At 40.1% G+C, this 19,440-nt stretch overlaps 2 long non-coding RNA genes across 5 annotated transcripts in view; one reads left to right on the top strand and one right to left on the bottom strand.

The window, feature by feature from the left end:
- Positions 1–6,081, top strand: part of LOC106964240 (uncharacterized) — a 14,171-nt gene extending 8,090 nt beyond the window's left edge. Inside the window, exon 2 of the long non-coding RNA XR_001428354.1 lies at positions 2,505–6,081. This is a non-coding gene — a long non-coding RNA (uncharacterized LOC106964240). The remainder of the gene's footprint in view (positions 1–2,504) is intronic.
- Positions 6,082–13,030: 6,949 nt separating this feature from the next.
- Positions 13,031–19,440, bottom strand: part of LOC106964239 (uncharacterized) — an 80,531-nt gene continuing 74,121 nt past the window's right edge. For 3 of the 4 annotated variants that reach the window (XR_001428353.1, XR_001428351.1, XR_001428350.1), the window contains exon 4: positions 13,031–19,322. This is a non-coding gene — a long non-coding RNA (uncharacterized LOC106964239). The remainder of the gene's footprint in view (positions 19,323–19,440) is intronic. The other variant, XR_001428352.1, reaches the window with a different exon arrangement.

The raw sequence follows: 19,440 nt of genomic DNA on the forward strand, positions 1-19,440 counted from the left end.
CGTCCGCCCCGCGGCCCCCCACCCCCGCCCCTCCAACCGTCCTCCCTGCTATTACCCCTCTTCCTTAAATCGACACTGACCATTCTGCCTTTTTGCTCCCCTGATTCTACGCGTGCTTGTCTTAGCGGTGGTGACCTCAAGCGTACGGCTGGTCCGCCATCTGTTCCTGGAGGGAAGCGGTGGCCCCTTCCCCTTAGGAAAGGCGACGGATATGAAAAGAGAACGTGTAACCAGAAGGTGGCAGATTAAACTCACTTGTAACGAGGAACAAAACTTCACCCTTTTTTTCTTTTAATTTCATTTTGCAAAATTGTTGGGAAATAAAAAAAAAGAAAGAAAAAAGAAAAAGAAAGACACACTTAACATATTTTGGATCATTGCCACGTCCTTGTGCTGCACCTGACAGGAGAAAAGTTTGGCAGTGAAGGTAAATCGCATATCCTCAAGTGTTTGTTTTTTTTCCCCTTTTTTTTATTAGGGTGCCCTAATAAAAGAAAGCATAGTTTGAAGGGATTTTTAATTTCACCATCATTTTGACAGACAATGCCCCTGGCACAAAGCAAACATCCCACCCCTTCTAACACCCCATACTTTGTATGTATTCACAAGTGTCTTTCCAAACACAGCCAATAAAGCTGAAGGCCAACATTTTCTGTGATTAGGTGAAACATTCCTGAATGTAATTGAATATTAATTAACATCAGAAAGACAGCGAGAAAAAAATAGAAAATTAATATAGTCAACAAATAAGAATAGGAAAGGTTGAATGTAAATCATGACAAACAAAAGAAAATTCAAAAAAGTTTGGGAAGACCTTACTAAAAAGAACAGAGTTAAATGCAATGGGAGCTGGCTTTATCTCCATTAATTTGCAAATGTCTTTTGGCAGGATTCCAGGCTTTGCTGTGCCCCTTTAGTCGCCCCCCCACCCCCCGGACCCCCCTCCCGGTGTTGGCTCCATCAGGGCTCGCAGCCGATAGCTAAGCAGGAGCATCAATGTGACCATTTAGAGTGGGATCTGTGCAGATGCAGCGGGAAGGTCGGGCATTTGTGCAGCCCTCCGCGCTCTTGCCTCTCATTTTGCCGTGTGAGCTGTAGCTCACATCAAAGTTGTCATTGAGGGCCCCCCTCCCCTCCCCCTGCCCTAGATCGGAAACCCCGGTTTGGCAGGGAAGTGGGGTCTTTGGGGAAAGAATGGTGGCCTTGACGTGACGAAATGGACTTAATCAGCTGCCTAAGATTAATACTCTCTACATAGGGATTATTTACACCTGCTGGTAGCAGTATTAACTCTTCATGCATACATACAGTACTTATTTTTCTGTATATTCACTTTGTGGCATACACTGTATAGACATGTTGCATGTTATACTTTAAATTTTATCATCCACAGCCACACTATTATTATAAAACAATTAACAAAATGAAACCTGCAGATAGCTTTATTAATTTAGTACAGTGTGCTGCAGCAAAGAGAAGAATAACACAGAAAAGCCATTGAAGAATAACTCAAAACCACAAGTAATATTTTTTTTTTTTTTACGCTACACACAGACCCGTTACCATAGCAGCTGACTGACAACAGCTCCACTAATGTATCAGGATTTAACACCAAAAAAAAAAAAAAAAAAAAAAAAAACACACAAACATTTCTCACACAAAGACCAGAACATTTGGTCTGTTATAGTGTTATGTTTTCTGGCTTGATGTTTATTTTTGCGATTATTAATAGGAGAGTGTCTGAACATGGCTGTTAATTAATTAAACACATGCTCTACTGATGATCTGTGGCAGAGTTGATGTGCTGCACATCCAAATGTACAGCATACCTTCATATGGATACGTTTCCAGGGTCAGGAATGGAAACCTGGATGGCCTCCGATGCCTCCCGCACCAAAAGAATGATTCTGACAGTAGATAAGATGGGCACCCCCCACCCCACACACACACACACACACACACACAAAAACAGCAATGTAAAAGGATTAAAAATAAAAATAAATTTTATTTTTGAAAAAAAAAAATTCTTTGAAAAAGAGCTGAATTTTTTCTTTTTCCAAGAATCATAGTATAAAAATTTTTGCATAACAAAGAAACCCTTATTGTATATTTGTGTTTTTACTGGTTTTGTGGAAATTTATCATTGATGATGACCTCTGTCAGGACTCTGACTAGGCCACTTCAAAAATATACCATCACTTCCAGTCAGTAAAATGGAAACATACTGGTAAAATTCACATTATTTTACACCTAAATCTGCAATCTGCTAAGTGTATGAATAATAATAATAATAAGAAGAAGAATAATAAGAATAATAATGTAAACTGTAGTTGTCTAAGCTGAGTAACTTTTGGATTTACATTTCCTACTTTCATTCAAATTTCACAGCAATATACAGTATAACTTCGACTTAAACCTGAGTTAAATCTGTTTTGATCACAGAAGTAAAGCAAACAGAAACAGATGAAGATACAAGTAATGACATATTTTTTTCTCTCTCTCAGCAGGTGCATGCAACTTAAAACCAGGCCTTAAAGGCTGGCAACAGTAAAGACAGGTGGAAAAGTGAGAAGGAGGAAGGAATGGAGATTGGAGTGACAGACTAAGGAGAAGGCATCAGGTAGGAAGTCCCTTCCCCTCTTCCCCCTCTGCTCTCGTTCTGTTTTAACTCATGTGAAAAAAGCTTTTCAAATTATGATGTGGATTGACGTGCAGCAGCTGTCCCCTCTCCTGGGTCCTGTCCGTCACCCCGCCGGTCACCGCTGACAGCACTATGATGGATTAGGAATTGTCATCCAGGACGCTTGTCACTTGTTTACAAGCCGGCCATCCCTCATCTCTCAGCACCGGCCTTATAATCTGGCCGGAACGCGTCGCCTCCTCCCCCTCCTCCCCCCCTGCCAGACATGCTATACAAGACAACATCATACATTACATCAGCTTCTTTTTCCCCTCTCTCCTGCTCCTGCACCCAGCACTGCCAACACCTTTAATACATTAATATATGTGTTGTATTCACCAATCTCCTAGGAATGGAGGCAATGTCTTCCTCTGTCGACCTCCACCGCTGAGAACTGACGCTTGGGTTTCATAAAAGCGTCCTAGTGGCAGCTAACTGATCCAACCTGATTTCTGTCAGATTTTTTTTCTTAAACTGTTAAACAGTGGCTGAAAAATATGTAGCACATACATGTGTGTTTGCTGTTATTACAAACCCTGCTTTATCTCTGTTGATGGTGAATTGCCACAAGTTTTTCTGTGGAATCTCAAACATTGCATTTCCAGCGAAAATTGCGTGATAATGGCACAAGTACTGTTGAACATGAAAAGAAACTTACACACCCAAAAATGTTAGTATTAAATGATAAAAAGTAATCTGACATGGGAATTTATTTACATTGGTGCCAGTTAAGTTTATGAGGTTTTTGTCCATGATATTAGTTTCAAATTTTTGCTGCCTGCACACATTATACAGGGCAAAGTGACACATTTAAAGACGTCCTCTGTCACATTGTAATCTACTTTATATTCTGAATGGAAAAAAAAAAAAAAGAAAAAAAAAAAAGGTATTTCTATAAACTTTCCACCCCAAACAGCAATAACATCTGGCCTTGGAACCCCTTGAAATGCCCAATGACAATGCCACAAAATTAAAAAACTTACTTTTAGAATGCTTTTTTTTACTCACTTTTATTTACTATTATTATTTTTCACTATAATTATTCCATTTGTTTAGCAGAAAAGCTGCCTCATACTTTCTGACTTTAGTTGGACATGAGTTCTTGGGTTTTTTTGTAGAGATGTCTTCCACAGCAGGGCTGCTTGATGGACGGTTAATTCTGTCTTCCTCTTGACAGAAACTTGTCCGTTTCACGCTTGTTATGCTAGCTTATGTAGTAAATTTGACGATGGGCTAATTAGAAAAACAATATGCCAAAGATTATTTCAATAAATTATTTTGACTTATATTAAAATGATTGAAATAAGATATGATCTTACAATATATAGCCTCCCTGGTGCTCCTCCATTTGAAGGATTTCCAGGCACATCTAGTAAGATGATAGTAATCAACCTGTTGGAGAGATGAGAATATATTCTTCCTCTGGCCTGGGAACACTTTGGGTTAAATGAGCAGCAGAGAGTTGCTTAGAAGACGGATATGTGGCATTCCTCCTTTGACCTCTTCCCGCTGGACCCAATTTTAATGAGGCTTTGAAGTAAAAATAATCCAATCAAATGTATCGTCATTATTCAGAAGCATTCAGGATAATGTGCAAGGCCTCCAACTAAAGGAAAAAGAGGAGGTAAACCCACTGCTTTAATTTGTGTCTGGTTAGTGGGCACAGCTTGGTTCATGGTATTATTTATACCAAGGTTTTAAGCATTTGTTAGAATCCACATCATACCATTCATACCAGTTTAAAACCCTTTTAGCAAGAAGATAGAAAAAGCGCTGTGAGTCGCTGGGGATTGCTCTGAGTCAAGAAGTGTTGCATTGTACTGCCCCTCTTCACCTGTTGCTGCTCCCTCCTGCCTGAAAAAAGTTCATACTGGAACTTAAATTCACCGCATCCATCCATATATTCATCGTCTATACCTGCTTATCCATTCAGGGTTGTAGGGGAGTTGCTGTCGATCTCCAACGGCCATTGGACAAGAGGCAGGGAACATCCCGGACATGCCCCCAACCCATCAAAGGGCAACACAGAGATGCAGAACAAAGAGCCATGCACGTACACTCACACTTTTGTACCTCACAGCAATTTAGAGGGAACATTAATCAACATTATCAGTCATGTTTTTGGACTTTAGGAGTAAGCCGGAATGCCTAGAATACAAACATGCCGGGGATTTGATCTCAGAACCTTCTTGCTACTGCTCTAATGTGCAACACTATACTAAGTTCAGCAGGTGTTTTGCTCATCTTTATTTTGTCCAATGAAGGTACGTGATGTATTAAAAATTGCTATAATTGAACACAATATACAGGTTTTGAGCATTTCATATGATTTGGCAGCAGTAGAAATAATTGTTACTGACAAGATCAATTAATTATGTTATAGCTAGAACCACATTATTTCATAAGGAGTCTTTTTTTGCCCCCTGTCTGCTGCTGCTACAGGAAGGCGTGACATTGCGCTCCCTCTGCCGTCTTTGGCCAAACTGGATGTTGAGCAAACCCCAGCTTGTCTTTTCTTTTCCAGCTTGTGTCAGCCCTGGCAGCTGTGCTCACTCAGAAAGGATGAGTGGATGCCATCTACCCTTCACTGCTGAGGCCCACCAAGTGCTCCCAGTGTGGCCCTTGAGAGGAGCCATAATCTTCTCCTGCCTGCCTTATGGTCCCCCTTTGCGGATTCCTAGACTGCAGGCCTGGGAGCGGGGGGCAGCCCGCCGTATCCTGCTATGAGCATATTGTCATTAAATTAAAAATTTCCGAACACTCCCTTGCTTGTGGCATAACTGCCGCCACGAGAGCGATCATAATTGGCTCTGAAAACATGCGTAATTGCCTTCAGCTGGCGCTCTTTTACAGTTGACATTGTTGAGGCGGTGGCGGAGCGATCGGGCGAACTGAATCTGCAGCTTGTTTCACGACGGCGGTCGTAATTTAAATATGGTACGTGTGAGTGGAAGATTACATTAAAGCTCCTAGATAATCACCTGACAGGGGAGTCATTGAATCGACAATCTGCTGCCGTGTTCCGGGGGAGCGGGCCACGGCGAACGGGCCATGTGAGGAAGGCGGTGAGGAGGGGGGTCGATGTTGGCTCTCTCAGATGCAGAGCGGTACCGGATTGCTGGTTCAGCCTCCCTCTCTCTTTCTACTTTGTGTCAGACACACTCCCCTCCGCTGGTTTAAATACGCCGCTTCCCCTTTAAGAGCTAGCAGATGGCTACACTGAGGTTGCATTTTCATTAATATTTTTATTACCCTTTTTATACGGGCAACATGAAACCCCTTCTATCCACCACCAGTCTGTCTTTTTATGACCTAAAATTGAAAGTTTACTGTTGACGATTTTCGCTTTACCTGAAAGGCATCGTTTGGTGTCATTGCGTTGACTCTCTTTTGAGTCAACTCGCATATTAAAGTTTTCATTTCTCTAAAAGTTCCTCGTGCTTTTTTTTTTTTTTCCATGCTGCGCTTTCGCTTCCTTGTTCTTATAGACGGCAGGAAGGGAAGTGTTGTTTTACAAATATTTCAAAATCCCAGACTGCGAGTGTAGGCACATTACTGGAAAACTGATGCACATGTTAGGAAAGATGCAGAGGCATTGGTTGCATTCATACTCTCTTTCCTCTGCAGACAAGCTGAGCTGATGTTGTTGCTGAAACGAATAAAAAAAGAAAAACTTGCAAGCTCCTCTTTAATCTACTTCTCCTTTTGCCATTATCTTATATTTGGGTATAAACACACACACGGTGCAACCCGATAATATGCAATTAAAAACAAAGATCATTAAAAAGTTATTGGTGTCTGCCTAATTACTATAACTTTACCTCCCTTATAATGAGCGTGCATGGATATTGATTGGAGGCAAATCTCCCTTTCCTCCTGGAAAAAAGCAGGTAGTTACTTTGTGTTAAATCATTAATATAGTAATGATTTTTCAAGAACACTCTCAATTAAGACCAAAGCAGAAAATGACCCAGGGGAGTTGAGGCTCACGCTCTTAAAAGTGTGATGCTCCAAATATATCTTCTCTCCTTTCTCGCCATATGGATAGGACCTAGCCATGTTCCTGAATAATTTAAAGAGGAGCTGGTTGATTAGAACGAGTGTAAATGTGCTTCAAAGTTAAAGGTCTGCAACTTTAAGAGGTGGAAAAAAAACATAACTAATACTGTAAGGTGCTAATAATAAGCTCTGATAACACCTAAGACAGGTTAAAAGTGATTAAAAGATTAAAAAAGAGGAATTTCATTAATGCAGGTGTGATAAAAATGCTGGAGATTGTACCATGATTGTTGTATAAATTAGGTTTATTAGCGAGCACTGTGCCAGAATCTACAGAACATTAACTTAACTTGACATAGTCTGATAAAAACCATCCCGTTGTTTTACACTTTGCTTCGTACAGAGAAGCTTCGTACTTTGCTTCGTACCATTGGCTATTGAGAAACGATCGCTGTTGAAGTTTACATTACATGATCTATGTAATGCAGCAGCATCATCGTGAAGTAAGCTAAGCTATGAAGTTTACTGGGAATTGAGAGTGCTTTTAACAACAATCCTCCACAAATGAGAAGGGCATCAACATCTTTGCCAGCATTAAAATGTCTTGTCTCTTGCTCTGACTGTATCTCAAAACTTAAATTTGTGGCCAACGCGGACTGAAGACATTGTTCACTTTCCCCGCTGTCATTCCCAACTACCACCTACGGCAGACAGCAGTTCAAAAACAGCACATCGTCGTTCTTTTTGCTGATTGATCAGGATGAAATGCATCCTGAGATATCGAGCTCAAGATTGTTCTAAACTTTGTTGCTTGATAATTCAGACAAACAAGAACTTTCTTTTTCTGTGCAACAATGGTGTTTGGCCTGGCTAGCTAAGCCGGCAAAACACGTTCAACTCACCAGTCCACTCAAACATCGTCAAAACCTGAGTCGACTTTTGTGCCAGAAGCATCAATAGTTGGTATGTTTCCATATTTCTTTTTAACTATGCCAACAGACAGAGAGACTTAATTCAAGACCCAATATCTGTTGTTGTCCTGTCTATCAGCTGCCCCTATTGACAGCTAGCAACTGCTACGGCTGTCATTATTCTGATTTTGAAATGACTCTCTGATAAGTCATTACTTATCAGAGAGGTTCATCTTGAACAAGACTTGAAGGTAGTATTTATTGACTGGTGATTGGTGCTTTGAGTGACCAGTTTGACTAGAAGTTTTTCATTTATCACCATCATTTATTTACTTTTAAGTTACTGAATATCTGCCATTTTGCATGTTGTTTGTGGCTTGGCTGTGTGTAAGTGAGGTGTTCAAATAAATTATTTTAATTTCTTTTTAAAAACACATTTTAACAAATTGAATGTTTGAACAGATTAAATGTGTATTCAGAGGTTCAATTGTAGTAGCTTTCATAACTTAAATAAATCAAGGTTATTCTGCAGAATCTCCAGTTGGAACACAAATATCTGTTACTGCAGCTTTCTGATTGTCATTGGAGTGAATTTCATGTAGACCTTATAATGCTTGTAACGTCATTATTTTGCAGTCAAGATTTGGGCTGACACTTTGTATCTACAAAAGGATAATTGTGATCAACTTTATCAGAATCCAGGATAAAAAATAGATTTGGACATCCTTAATACCAGAGTAGTGAATTCCAACAAATAGGGTATGAACTGAAATTCCCTGGATATTCTGTCTGAACACTTTATAAAACCTTATCGAGGCTTTCAGCCTAAAGGATAGTTAAGTATTGCTAACGTACATGGAAAGATAATTGAATCCTGAGAGGAAAGAAAATCTGTTTTGTCTGTTGGGTAATTTCAAAATGATCAAACTGTATCCTCTCATTTTTCTCCTCTTAAATGTTTGTCCACCAGCATTTAAGAAAGAAATGAAATATTTAAAAAAAAAAAAACAGCACATCAACATTCTAAAAAATCTTGAGTTGTTCCAATATGTGGTCTTGGTTTTCTGGTTTGTATATATTGTCCAATTTCTCTTTGTGATTCAAATGTTTTTTTGTTTTTTTTTCTCCACAATGATCTCCGAAACCTCCTCCGCGAGGCACGCGAGGGCCTCCTCCTACTCGATTCTCTCTGAAATGCTCCAACAATTACATTATTTGTTCGTCCATTATCTCAACACCTGCAAGAAAATCTGTCTCAATTTTCCCCTCTGCTTCTGATCATGTTTCCCTCTCTTCTTCCTCCTGTGGCCCCACTGAGATGCTGATGCGGCTCCAAGCAGCTTCTGTCCCCGTTGGACACAGCCGTCCCAACATGCATTGTCTCCATGCCAAGAGCCCGCGCCAGTTCAAGCCCCTATACCACCAAGCACTTGTGCTAACCCTGCCTTTTGTTTTCGTTGCCACTCTTTTTGAGGCCCCTGTGCCAAACACACACAGGACTCAAGTAGCGATGCACAATCAACACAACACACTCTCCCCTCTTTCTTTCAGTAAGACCAATAATATTCTCTTAGTTAGTGAGCAGACGGGGCCAAGAACAAAGAGACCTTTGGCTCTGGGCAATGATTCGTTATAGTCTCCATAACCACGCTTTATGACCACTCTCTTTTGAAATGCTTGACATTTTACTCTGTATTCCTGAGACATAGTCATGGGTACAGTGCGTCATCTTTGTTAGACTTCATCACACGCAAAGAGCTATCTCAGTTTAATGCCATTGCCTTGGTGACCAGCAGGTGTTTGGCAACAACAGAGAAACGGACAATATGTCAAGGGAATGTGGAAAGTGTTGATATAAATCTCAAGCCTTCGATCTTGACTTGCAAGGTAATTTATTCATAATGCTTATGAGAAGCTTGGGAGCGTCACTTTCTCACACTTTGCTACAGCAAGTGATAAATGGGAAGTATGTTTCAAAGAAGGTGGAACAAGCCGGTTCGAACCACACAGTATGGTCAGTATGGGCATTTTGAATGTTTTGGTTTGTCGCATACCTTCAGAGCATTTCAGGCTCCAGTTGCCTTTTTTGGGATGGCAGAAACTGACCTCCTTTGAATGATTAGGATGTACTCCATATGAAAATGATTGACTTTATTCCTTCATTGGGTCGGATTAACTTAAAACAGGCTGCATCATTATTTTTTTTTAATCAAGCAAACAAAAAGGCATGTTATGATGTGAAAACATCACTTATTTGTTGTAAAGGTAAAGCTGTTGTAAAATGACAGTTTTTAAGCTGCAAGTGGCATGACTATGAACTCACTGTCTGAGCATTGAGCCTGATTAAAACCATCTACCCTCAAGATATGGCGTCTGTGGACATCGTTTTGTGGCTATTCAAGTTTCCCCGGTCTTGATTTATCCACAGAAATTGAAAAATTTGGCTGTTACAGCCCATAGGATTCATCCCTACTAAGACTCAGAAAGGGGCCAATCCTTGAGAGCATCCTTCTGGGTGCATACCTGCTCCAACACACCTGAATCAAAAGGCTGAATAACTTCCCTGGCATGTGACTAAGTTCTACAAAGGCCTGATCATTAAGTTATAATTTGATTCAGGTGTGTGGGAGCAGGAAGGCAGCCAAAAGTTTCAGGACGGAGGCACTGTACGATTACTGCTGCACTGTACGACTAAGAGCACTAGACAGCTCATTTGATAAACTGTAAAAAAAATCCAGTTGTCAACCAAATCTACAGATCAGATGACATTTAAATATACACATATTTTCATAGTTTACAATGGATCTTGGTTTCACAGGGGTTAAGTCCCCACAAATGGAAATCCATTGGGATCCTCATGGTTATTCCACCAAATATAGATTTATAAACTCTCCCTGGATTAAAACATTAGTAATATTTCTAAATAAATATGAACTTGTTTTCTTTGCATTATTTGATGTCTGAAAGCACCGCATCGTTTTAGTTATTTTGACCATTTCTCATTTTCTGCAAATACTAAATATTTGCTTGGAACCTCAGAGACATGTTGTCAGCAGTTTATAGAATAAAGGAACAATGTTCATTTTAGTCAAACATATACCTATAAAAAGTAAAATCAGAGAAACTGATCATTTTAACTGGCCTCTAGTTTCAGAGGTATACCTTAATATGCATTAATACACACAGTGGAAACCATCTCAGCAATGCCACAGAAGCTAATTTTGGTTTTGGTAAAGTTTGGACGGCTCTACTTTACGTGGAAGCCCGCATTGCCTTTTCTCTGTTTAATTCTCTGTGTGTATTTAGCATAAGCTAGCATTAGGAGTCATATTTTCCAGTTTTCGTAGATCCCAAGAACCCTTTAAAGGTCAATGTAGTTCACCTACATGTTTTGAAAAAGAAGGGCAATGTAGAATTTTTTAAAGATGGCTATTAGAATTTTTTTTTCTTTTTTGTTCACAAATGTAACAAATCATTTTATTTATGTTCAGTGTTAGAGATATGATCTCAGTCTAGTTACAAATCCTGAAGAGACAAATTTAGAACATATCACACTCTGTCTGCATGACCTTTAGCTGTGATCGTGGCGTTTTTTCCCGTCCCGTCTTGTGCCGCGTCTCCCTTCCCACTTGGAGCTCCGTCTTCCCTGCTTCCATCTCTAGATAAATCCCACCAGGTGGACGTTTTGTCTCGGAAGCCCGTGAATGTTTCCACCTCGCTGTGGTTGTTATTTATCAGCCGCTGACACGGCCGTGAATTCCGGGCCAAAGGGAAACTCATATTGTTATCAAAAGCATAAAATTCCTATCACTTTAGATGTCACAGCATAGACAGGAAAATGAAGCAGGTACTCATAAAGACAGCGGGCGCAATAAATCAGCCGGAGCGTCCAGAGCGAGGAGACGCTTGATTAAATAAGGGGAATTAGGTATTTTTGCAAAAGCGGGAAATAACATTGATCTATGCTCCTGCCAGTGGCAAAGCTTGACACTGTTGTGTATGGTTTATTTTTCTTGCGTGTTTCTGAGATATCAATCTTGTCTTGACAGATTGATATGAGTGGGACAAAATCCTGCCTACTTTGGCTGACATATTCTCCTTTGCTGGAAAACTGAGGACAGACTTGTCTGCATTTCTCACCAAATGAAGAGCCCGTCTCGTCACTTACATATGAATGGAATACATCTAGTTCTTTAGAAAGTATTCTTGGAAAGTGATATTTTACACATTTTTTTTTTTTTTAATTTTTGAAACACAAGGCCTACAAAATCCTTTATTTACATTTAAAACTTTGATTTGGAGCCAACTAAAAAAACAATTAGTTTTTTTCTGAATACTTTTATGATCAAATCTTTCACACACATGGTTGAAGGTACCCACCGATGTCATTCTGAATCCAAGTTCCGACTTTAGAGGTAAATGCAGAGCCGCATATGTGACCATCAGTGTTTGTTCCTGTTTCCTGTCATCCACTGCAGTTTGACCAGGGAGTTCTCAAACATTTTGATGAAACAAATAACTCATCATTTTGGTTGATGGACATAAAATCTGACTTGGAAATAGTTGATACTAGATTTCTACTAGACTTACAATTTCTGATTAGCCCCTATCATGGTGGTACCAATGTTTGAGAACCATGAAATTAAAGCAAAGGACATTTGTGTTGGAGTGGATTGTTTGAAAGTCAATTTCAGAAAACAACTTTGCCATTAACATACATTGCCATACACCTGATTACAGATCACTTTGTACTTTCAAATCATACAGACGGGCTTGCTCAACCCAAAGATATCTGGACTACAACTTGCAGCATTCAGTGTAAGACATGTGCTAAACTCTGTGTCATGATCCTCATGCAGAAGTGCTGTCTAAGTGCTTTTATTGCTTTGAATACAAGCAAAGTTGTCATGTGACATCGTCAAAATATTTTTTACATCAGATTCTTCTCAACATGTTTCTTAGGTCTGACAGACGCTGTAGGACGATGAAATCTGTTCAGTTCTCACTTCTGTCATTGCTTTGTACTACATACACTCATGCCGCAATTGCACATTACTCCTTATAGCTCATAATGGCTTCAGTTTATACGTTTACAACTATCTCACATTAAGAGGTGTGTTATTGGTGGGTCGACTTCAACCCCCACCCCTTCCTGTTCTGGGACCTTTTCATTGGCCACAAGGTTTGATAAATACTTACAAATCACATAATGACATGACTTGAATCGACTGAAGATTAGATCAAAATCCATTTAAGAGCTGGTGGCAAGACTTGAATGATGCTCTGTATTAAACTGATTAGTTATGAGATATTCCACAAACAAAAATAGGCAGAAATTTTAGTCTTTAGGCGTGTAAACCTGATCGAGACAGAACTGCAGCTTTTACTGAACTAAAAGATAAAATTCAGAAAGTTTCAACAGAGACAAGTGGAAATTTTCATGCAACAATTTTTATATGTACATACCTGTATCTATTTTGTAATGTCAAAAAGATCTAGAAATACGGATAGTTTTTACATGGCATGTAAAACTAGCCAACATGACAACTGTTCCTCTTGCTACATCACTAATATCTACAGACAATGGTAATACAAATGAATGGTAATCTAACACATGGTATTGTATTAAGTATTATATGTTGTGTGAAGATATAACATATCTATTTATCGAGGCCTGTTCTTGTGGTCAAAACAATGCAGAATGACTTGCCAAACATAGCAAACCCATACCAGCATACAGCCAAAGTATATAGCCAGATCCATTTTAAACATTTCTCTCTGTAAATATTTTCTTTCTGTCACCAGTGACGACTCCCTATATTTACTAAGGCCAGTGGCGACGCAAAGGCAACATTTTCCTGGTTGTTTTTCCAGAGTGTATAATTTCCATAACACGCTCCACTATGATTTGGAGGTGTCTGGACGGCTGATGGGATCGTCAAACTCTGGAGAGTGGGGTGATGACCTTCCACCTCATCCATCACCCGGTGATGGACATGGGAAGCCGGTCCCTGACAGGTTTGGAGGACAAGGCGGGGGTGGAGAGTACAAATGGGGTTAAGGGTAAGAATGAAGAGGGATCGTGGTTGCCACTGGCTGAAAGAACGGAGGGGGGAGGAGGACGAGGAAACTGGAGAGAAGTGTGGCCAGGATTGAGGTCAGGGATGTATGATTTGGGAATTACAAGAGCCACAGCTAGCCTGGTTAAATGTTTGTGTGGGGACAAAGATGGATTATCTGACAGTATGGGCATCTATTAAATGTGACATATAAACAAAAGTGAATTATGTCACTTGGGTTAAAATCTTAAGTATTTGGAAGTTTCGAGTTCAGGAAAACTCGAAAAAGTATTTATCGCTTTAGGTTTGTTGTTTGTGATTTATCATGAATGTTTAATAGGTACTGCATAATTCTAATCATTTCCATTCAATCTCCTTTACTCTAATACCCAGAAATAAAACCCATTCTAACCAACTGGCCAAAGAGTATGGTGGAAATCAACCAACACATGGATGTCAACTTAACATGGTAGTCTACACGCAACTAAAAGGTATCTTATAAAATCAGAGGAGCAGTAGACATCCACAGCTAAGGCTAACAATATAATCCAAAAATGCAAAATCAACTTTTTTGACTTTAGTCTTGTTATAATGTCACTTCTTCATCAAAAGCATACCCAAAGTGTAGCTTTGACTTACTCATGCATATTTGAGGAATCCTCCCTCACTTGGCTCCTTCAAACTAGTGGCAGCAGCTCTAGAAGAAAACACCTGGTGGAGCTGTGAGTCTTTAGAGCTTATCACAGAACGGTCGTAAATGACATCATGAAGGACTGGTGTGATGATGTCCTGAAGGCAGCGCCTGAAAGGTTAGAAGCTTCTTAAAGAGGCAGAAGCTAATTTCAAGGCATCAGATGGGAAATAAAAATATCATTTTAAGTTATTTAAATGCAGAATTTTCACAATGGCACATAACACAATTGCTTGTGCTATGTTCAGTTGTGCTATGAAATGGAACTATGTATCCTAAATACATAACACGGCCCCTTCAAGGCAAAAGTCTGAAAGTCCCCTTTTAACTGATTTATTTTTCTGCTCTTGGTTTCATTTAAGCTGCTGGATATTGAGTTTACTGATGGGGATTTAAAAGGAAAAGAGTTTGCACTGCTATCATTTTGCATATTTCATTGCCTAGAAGAGTAAACACCCAGTGTGTTTGTTGGTTTACCTAAAATCAAAAGAATAAAAATAAAAGGAATCGGCCCGGTCCAGTAAAAGTCATGAATCTGGCCCTCGGGAGCAAACGATAAGAAAAACATCCTTCAACCCATAAAGCCAGAGCAGGCTGGCATCACCGGGATGCACCATTCTTACACACACTTACTCACAAATGTCAGGATGAGCGACATTTGACCCTGTCCATCCGATAACCCGGTATCATTTTTGGTGTATGAGTGTGCAATCATATGTTTTCCTCCGTCTGAGCTAAATGTAGGCACGTCTAGACGCTTCTTTCTGTTTTACTGCTGCTGCTCGCTCTGTGTTGTGTGCGTCGTGTCAAAAGTTCACTTTTTTTGAGGAAGTTGAACGAGACTCCTTCCCCAGGCTGTCTGACAGCAGCCTGGCATAGTGAAACCAGGAACATGCCCGGTTCACTCTTACTCATAGAGCTGCCATTTCACCTTTTAACTTTTAATTTCATCGCTGAATATTTGCTTGTTTTTGCACTCGAGCTGCTTTATCGAAGCTCATCTGCTTAACTGTGAAGCAAATATCAAGGCTATCGTGTCTTGGATCAGATTAGAGTTTATTCGGTAAATAAGGATAAGCTATTGTTGGGACACGGAGCACAACAAGGATTGACACACATGTGGAAGCTTAAAACTGATTTTTTTTTTGTTTTGTTTTGTTTTTTTCAGAGGAAAAATTAGAAATATTTCTACTAATCACTACATATGTCTGTCATGTTTTTGTGCTATTGCTTTTATCTTTGGATTGAAATCAGGACACCCAGACACACACGCACACGCGCACACACACATGTTTGTGTGTGTATTGTGTAAAACAACAAGCTGCCCTTGCTTGTCTTCTGCTGGCCGGGCCCTCTGTGGGTTGGACAGTTTGTGAAAATGACAGGACATGCCAACAAATTGCATCATTTCTGCCTCTGTGGCCGAGGACAATGGGCCACCATATGCTGAAGTGGGGAAATGAATGGAGCTCATTTGTGCTGGCACCCCGAGCTCTCGCCCCCCACTCCCCCCCTCGACCCTGCTGGGGCCCTCCGTGGCACCGGGGCCGAGGCAGACAGACAGGGTCGCTCTGTGCCATGCCGCTGGACCCCGCTGCCTGGTCCCCAAGTGTAACGCACATGTTTCTGTGTAACGCGATGATAAACAAGATAAAATATAAACACAATAAATTAAAAGTTAGTCTTCACAGAGGCAGGACTTTGATTGAAAACACTTACAGTTTTCAGACTGAATAACATCCCATGTGGGACCTTTCAGTTCCTGCGTCTAAAAGTAACTGTAAGGACAACTTTCTGTTTGTCTGTTTCTTTGTGTGTGTGTGTGTGTGTGTGTGTGTGTGTGTGTGTGTGTGTGTGTGTATGCATGTGTGTGCAGGTCTGGGATGATAGCAGATGATTAAGGAGTGGCTGCTCTGTTGACATGAGATACTAATGAGGATGAAATGAGAAGGTCAGGGCTCGTCTCCAGGAGGGGGGGGTCGCTCTCCTCCTCCCCCGCCGTCACCACCCGCTCTTCCCTCCCTCTTCTTCTATCCCCGTACCCCCGAGTTGCCTCTTTTCCTCAGGATGGACGGCTAATCCCCCCCTCTTAATCGGAGCAGGCTGGCTTGCGCATAGACACACATCTACACACTTCCAAACAGGCCTCTACATCTTCATAATGGAGGTAATTAGTTGTTCAACAAGGCCAGCTCAGCATTATGATTAGCACCTTTTTTTTTTTTTTGAGTCCACTTAAAATTTGACCACTTAGGCCCTCTGTTGTCCATTCATTCTGCTCGACGCAGCCAACACAGGGGACAGCAACGGGTTTATAAAGCAGAAGCTTTAATTAATCTCGTCCTAGAAATGTCGATTAACAGTGTGTCGGACCAAAACCAGCAAGGCAGTCTGTCTTTATTGTCAACACATTACCTACCATCGCATAGTCAGGACCCACATTGAGTGTGTTAAATGTAATTCTGAATAATTTGTCAGGTTGACAAATGATTCAAAACTGATTCAAAAATTGACTGTCGAATTTTGAACATTAATTGAAGGCTGCAAGTTTGTAATTAACTTTCATTACGTTGAAAAGATACAAAGAAGTGATAAAATGATGAAAAGGAAAATGTATTCGATTAGCCAAAACGATTCTTGGTAAACTGGGATTCCCTCCTCATTCCTTGCCACCTTAAGAGAATTTAGCAAAAAGGTAAGTACTTCATTACAGAAGTATTTTTAGCTTCTAAATATTTTCGAAGCCACCAAACTTCTTTTGGATTAAAATGTGTCTGAATGAGTTTAAAGTCGAGGCCATTTTTGTGTAGACGTGTGTGTCATAAATGCACAATATTACCGGCTGATATCGGCTGTAACAGTTTAATATCGGACATCGGCCATTCTGTCAAAATCACTCACCGACATAAAATGTGTTGTTTTTATATGACAAACCAGGGACAATGATGCCTGCAGCACGACGTCAAATATCATGAATAAATTTGACATTAAACATAACACAAGTTGAAAGTGTTGCATCAATTTCAACCTCTTTTTTTTTTAGCATTTGGTAGCAGGTTAAGTTGTCAAAGATAATGCAGTATTTTAATTCCACATTAGAGAAAGCCATATAGTTTCAGTGATTATAGGAAAAAACTTGGTATTGGTTATCGGCCAAATGAGTTAGTATATCGACATGCCGGATATCGACCAAAAATCTAATACTGTGTATTCCTAATCATAATGCACCTGCATGAACACACCACAGCTAAAGTTTCACTTACTTTTTCCAACGTGTTTTGCAACTAAGTTGGGTGATGCAGTTCTTGCTGGAAAATATTATTCAAGTTGAGGTTGCGATTTTGATTTTACATATTCAGACTCTGGCTCTCATGAATCTTATTACCTTATTTACTGGTGAACGGTGGGAGGACTGCAGTCCACCACAAGAAACTACAAACTTTGGACACCTTTATTATCACCATTCTAATCCTACTACTATTTATACAGCCTGGTGTATTGTGATGAAATGCCACCTAAGCAGCCAGTCCAGCTGTGAAATTTCCTGCCTACCAATCGTTCCGTAGTCAGCTGTCAGTGGTATCATAGGGAAGTGGAAAGGATTTGTCAACTAAGCCATGAAGTCACAGTCTTGGTGAGTCTTAGTGGATCCTGAGGCACAACTTTTTCAGTGAAACCAACTTTTATTGCTTCAGCAAGGCAAATGTATTTTGACCATTTCACGGATCTTGCTTTCTGAACTGGTGCACCGTCATGTTTGAACAGGAAGAGGCGGCGCACCAGTACAAAAACAAAGATCCACAAAGACACGGATGAGCCAGTTTGGTGTGGAAGGACCAGACAGTCTCGACCTCAACCAAGAAGATAATGATTTGGAATGAATTAGTGGAGACTCCAAGCTCTTGTGGATAATTGTTCAAAACAAAACAAACAAAAAAAGACACTTCTAAAGATTATAGAAAGCCTTCACAGAAGATTTTGAAGTTGTTACAGCTGCAGATGGTCTGATATCATGCAAAACACTAAAGATTAAGAGTTTAATGTCACTCAATTTCATCTATCTGTGAATGATGTCTAGCACATATTTACAATGTATGGAATGTCCCAAGAAAATATAACTTTGGCATGCAATGGCATCTTGAAACCTGATGTTGGACGTCTGCGGGTGTCTTTATAACATGTCAAAAATAAGTAAAGAATTTCCAAAAAAAAAGAAAAAAGGCTTAGAACATGTGAGTTTGGCCAATTTCAAAAGACAATTGAATGAAAAACATTTTTTTTTTATTACATTCATAACACAGAACTGAAATTGGAAACGTATTGTGACTTAAATTCAATTAAATGATTTAAACCTCGACTGGCTAACTTGGCAGCTCAGAGGTATAATCCAGGTGGGACACCAATGACCTCAGTTTATTTTTTGCCTACACAAATCACATGGAGCAGATGTCTAGATACTGGCTGGAAACTGTTTCAAAAGGGTTTTTCCAATCATTTAGCTGGAAACTGTTGCAAATTAAGTCAAAGTTAGCCACCATTTCCCATCTACAACTCAAAGCTTTCTGGGTAAGAAAATGAATGCTAAGTTTCCTTTGATGGGGAGAAACAAATCCATAAAGCAAATATTGCTCTGTTTCTTAAATGCACACATCTAGACGTCCCTGCTCTTGTTCAGATTTCTAGTAAAAACAAAATCTTTCTGATGGAGCTAAGGTTAACAGTAATTCAAAAAAGAAAAGGTGTTGTCAAGGTTTTCTTAGTCTCATCTTCATGCAAAGATGAAGTCATGTAATCAGAGATAACCTAGACAAAGGCAGTGCTGACGGCTGTCCAGTGATGCAGAATAACAACTTGTCTGAGTGCAGAGGAGCTCCTAATAAAGAAGGTGTGAGGGTCTCTATCAGCATGGTGAACTGCTGACCCCAACAAGGGGAAGGAAGTACTCAGCCAGCTGCGCGCCATTTTTCATCCCTGGGACGGACCTTTAAAAGAGAGGCAGAAAGAGGCAACATGAGGGAGAGAAAGAGAGAGAGAGGGAGAGAGAGAGAGAGAGAGAGAGAGATGTATAATGGGTCAGATGAGGGGAAAAAATACTCTTGG

Source organism: Poecilia latipinna, unplaced genomic scaffold (assembly GCF_001443285.1).
Source record: "Poecilia latipinna isolate Pla-1442-1.1 unplaced genomic scaffold, P_latipinna-1.0 Scaffold1644, whole genome shotgun sequence".
In the NCBI taxonomy this organism is placed as follows: Eukaryota; Metazoa; Chordata; class Actinopteri; order Cyprinodontiformes; family Poeciliidae; genus Poecilia; species Poecilia latipinna.